At 43.7% G+C, this 4,713-nt stretch overlaps 1 pseudogene; it reads left to right on the plus strand.

Moving 5' to 3' along the window:
* The first annotated feature begins 428 nt into the window (after positions 1-428).
* Positions 429-1,247, plus strand: LOC102816815 (annotated as a pseudogene).
* The last annotated feature ends 3,466 nt before the right edge of the window (positions 1,248-4,713 follow it).

A 4,713-nucleotide genomic window follows, 5' to 3' on the forward strand; every position in this document is an offset into this window, starting at 1 on the left:
GGTCTATGAGTTGGTACCAACTGGATGGCACCTAATGACAACAGTAACAATGAACATCTGATCCTGAAAGATGAATTATGTGAGATTACAAATTTGCTTCCTTTTTTCTGTTCAGATTTGTTATTCTGTTCTTCTTAAAGCGTGAATAAATGTTTCCAAATTTAGAGCAGTCTTGAGTTGAACAGTGAGCTCAAAGCTGGAAAAACCCAGCTTTTGGACCAAGTTCCCTGCTTAGCTGCTAACCCAAAGGTTATCAGTTCAAACCCACTCAGCAGTTCTATCAGAGAAAACCCTGATGATCTGCTTCCATAAAGATTACAGCCAATAAACCCTTCTGGGAATTCCAGCAGAAGGCGCAGTCAGGAGGCCCTGTGGTCCTGGTTGTCCTTCACATCAGCAAGTATAGTGCTGCCAACGTTGCCTCGGTGATGCTGCCTTTCCTGCCCAATGTGCCCCCGTGCCCTGGGCTCCTCTGTGCCCAGCCTCCCCGCTGCTCCAGCAAGTACTACAGTCAGCGCTGCAGTGGTATGCTCGGTCCTTCAGGCTGCTCAGTGTGTGCATGGGTTCAAGTCAGCGACCAGGCCTCCTGCATCACAGTATACACTGAAAGAGACAAAGCTTTTGGTGAGTTCCTGAGTATGAGATTCAGGAAAAGAAGAAGACCTTCCCAAGATCCCTGGAGGGTGGGAGCTGGAAGAGAAAGGGTCAGAAGCTAAATTAGTGCAGAAAGTTGGTGGGGGGAAATCACTGTCGCTTTCAAACACTAACAATAGCATCCCACCTACATTTGATTGGGGAAAAGGAACCCTCAGAAAGGCAGAAGGTTGAAGAACAAGAGCCTGAACTGACGTCCACTCCCAATGTTGTGGTTGAAGTTCTAGAGTGACGGCAAGAAGGCCCTTGTGTTGGACTGTCATTTTCCAGAGGATGAGGTTGGACAAGAGGAGGCAGAGGAGACTGACATTTTCTCTGTCCGGGAAGTGAGTTTTCAGTCTACACACTGGAATTCTGACTGGAATGACACTAAGTACACGCACGGCACTGGTTCCCTGGACTGGGCCTTGTATGGGTTTCCTTCCTGACCGAGGAGTGAGCTACACCTTTGCCCATGAGTTCGTGGAGCTCGGCACAGCCCGGAGCACCAGGAGTACATGACTTTTCTAGAAGACCTCAGAATTTTGTCAAGAGCCAATAGAGCAGATAGAGACAGTGAAAACTGTAAACTGATTGCAAGTTTTGGCCAATGAACAAAACCTACTCTAAACACCAGATACAGGAGCTTTGAAATAGCCATCATCCTAATATCATGGGGGGAATTTTCTAATTTCAATGATTTCTGTTATACTCAAGTTGACTATCCATTTATCCCTTTACAAATCTATTTCTAGATTTTGTGTGTGTGTGTGTATAACATAATGATAGACAATAAAATCAGTTTATCCCTTCCCTTAAAAAACAAAAGCAAAACCTATAGGGCAGTTGTATATTGTCACATTGCTCTGAGTCAGAATCAACTTGATAGCACCAACCAAATTGCTCTTTATATGAGAAAACGGAAACACAACTAGGTCTTGTTTTCGAGCAGAATTCACTGTGGATGTCTCCTGCCAGTGAGAACCAACCTTACCCACCATTCCTTCTCACTGGCTTGCCAGGAGCTTAGGAGCCATTCTTTCCAGGGTATCACAGCATCTTCCAAGAAAGCTGGCTTCCAGCTTCTGCAAACGCTATGCCTGGCATCTCACTGCTCCACTCTCTGGGACAGTGTGGGGAAGTTGCGCTTGGACTTTGCTTTGCTTTTCACAGTGCCAGCCAGAATCTCTGGGTGGTGCAGGCAGTCAATGCACTTGGCTGCTAACCAAAAGGTTGAGGGTTTGAGTCTACTCAGAGACGCCTAGGAGAAAGGGCTGGCCATGAAAAATCCTTTGAAGCAAAGTTGTACTCTCACACACAAAGGGTCTCAATGAGTTAGGATTGGCTCCATGGCAACTGTTTTTTGTTGGTTTTTTTTTACCCCCATTGATTCAGCCTGAACCCCTTTCTTTCTGTCATCTGAGATCTGCTCCACAAGCTGGCGAGCTGGCATCGAAGGTCCGGGTTTCACATTCTTGCTCCTTCACACTCTCCACACTGCCTGTCCCACTCTACTTTCTCCTTGCTTTGGCTGGGCACTTACTGTCCCGGGCAACAGGGTACTGCTACATCCACAAGAACAATCACAACAAAGACAGCATCCCTCAATTGCCTTTTTCTTTCTTACTTTTAAATTTAAGTTTAGCAGCTGGAGTGCGTTCAAAATTGTTCCTGCTGTAAACTGTCCAGACCCTGCTGACAAAGTCCATGTTTTCTCAGAAGACAAGCTCCCTCTGTCTTCACCCAGACCTTCTTCCACTGTGCCACATCTCACTACATATATGGACCTCAATTCCCTACCTCCAAGGAAAGTCTAGGCAGAGCAGAAGCTTTAAAGAAAAGCAAAATGTTCCAGCCAACATCTCCCCATTCACTCTGTCTGCAGTGCTGGATGATCACTGATTTCAATTCCAGCTGCAGGAGTTAGCAGGACCGTCCACTCCACTCCATGACAACCAACCACAAGCCAGATTCAGCAAATAAAAATAAAAGATGCCCAGTTATGAGTTTCAGTTTCATAAAAACAACATTTTCTTAATATAAGAAGGTCTCATGCAATATTTGAAACCTATTTTCAATAAAAATCTGTCCTTGGGTGGCACAAACTATTAAGCACTGCCCACCTACAAGGAGAAAAGTTGGTGGTGCAGACACCCAGAGGCACCTTAGAAAACAGACTTGACATTCTGCTTCTCAAAGGTCACAACCTTGAAAACTATGAAGCAATTGTACTCTGTACACAAAGTTCGCTGAAATCATTGCAACTGTTTTTTGTTTTTTTTATTGATACTAAACAATTACTCGGTGCTAATTTAAAATTCATATTCAACTGTCTTTTTATCTGGTGACCCTATTTTAATATTCAAATAAAATCATCTCTGCAATGTACTGAGAGATTCTGCGGCTTCTGCCAATGTGGGGAGAAGGGACTATTTGAGCTGTATTTGCTGTAGCAAAGAAGCAATATATCTGAGCTATATTTGCTGTAGCAAAGAAGCAATTCGCTGTCAGGGATGTTCTGCAGTAAGCATTAAGTACATACCAGCAAAGCCTAAAAAGTACCTCTGTCAAAACCTAGGCAATGATTTACAAAACACTGAGAATGGAAATTCACTCACACTCAAATCTAGGGAAGAGAAAACCCAGAACAGCAAGTTCTGCTGCAGTTACCAAGGAAAAACAAAATAAAACATGGAAAAACAAAATACTTTCAAAAGTGTTTCATTGCACAAAAGCAAAGAGTTAGAAGTAGGGAGAGTGGATTATGTAAAAGCGTGCACAGTTTCAGCCAGGAGGCCCTTTTCAGGATTCTTTGCTTTTGTAAATTCCACCACTAGTGGCCACACCTCACACACATACTTACTTCTCAACCCCAGGGCTTTAAAATGCAGCTGCTGTTTTCTTCTGCTGTCTCAGCAGCCTGGAATGAATTACTCTCTGTGAATTCTGCAGTACATGTAAATATATCCTAAACTCAACTTTAGCTTGCAAAATCAAACGTACATAAGAGTCATATGCACAGAAACACTCTTGTGTTTACCATGAGATTCAATTGACCATCTCAAGGAGCTCTGGTAGCGTAGTGGTTACGAATCGGGCTGCGAACCTTAAGGTCAACGGTTCGAAACTACCAGTCGCTCCGCGGGAGAAAGATGAGGCTTTCTACTCCCGTAAAGATTTACACCCTCGGAAACCCTGTACAGGGTCGCTATGGGTCGGAACCGACTCGACGGCACTTAACAACAACAACAACAGTGTGCAAAATGAGTCCTGGTGTGGCGCTGTGGGCTAATGCCTCAGACTGCAAAGTTGTTTGAACTACAAGGACGGTGGTTCAAGCTCACCAGCTGCTCCTTGGAAACCCTATATAGGGTTGCTATGGGTCAGAATCGACTTGACAGCACTTAACAAGTGTGCAAAATGGAGTCCTGGTGAGGCACTGTAGGATAAGTACCAGACGGCTAACAGCAAGGTGGGCGGTTCAAACCCACCAGCTGCTCCTCGGAAACTCTACACAGGGTTGCTATGAGTCGGAAACAACTCAGTGGCGCTTAACAACAACAATAATGTGCAAAATGTTGTGCAAGCCACAAGATGAGCAATAGGGGTGGGTGGAAGTGAGTGGAAGGTGGATGATAGAACACCTCAGCTTTGCTCTCAGAGAACTTACAATTCAATGGAAAAGACACACACAGAAAAACTACATGTTCCATCCAGGGAAAACAATCTCAGGTTTGAAAAGGGGTCAAGAATAAGAAGTTAGGGAAGTACATGTCATAGTTTAATGTTATTTATGAATTTATGCAGAGGGAGCATTAAATGTGTTGTTTAGACCACATCTCTAAGAAACAAATGTTAAGTTGAATTCAAAATACCGAAACATAGTGGGCTACACCCTACTTGGATCAGTAGAGGGAAAATCAATGTACATATTTATAAACATGATTCTAGTTACATTTCAGTTCAGAATGCTCAACTATGTGAAATGGTCTAAATCTACCAATAAAAACATGTAGAAATTCCATCTGAGAATGTATAATGCTACAAATTGCAATGTATGAGCAACAATCAACACACTGG

This window comes from Chrysochloris asiatica, unplaced genomic scaffold, assembly GCF_000296735.1.
Source record: "Chrysochloris asiatica unplaced genomic scaffold, ChrAsi1.0 scaffold00209, whole genome shotgun sequence".
NCBI lineage: Eukaryota > Metazoa > Chordata > Mammalia > Afrosoricida > Chrysochloridae > Chrysochloris > Chrysochloris asiatica.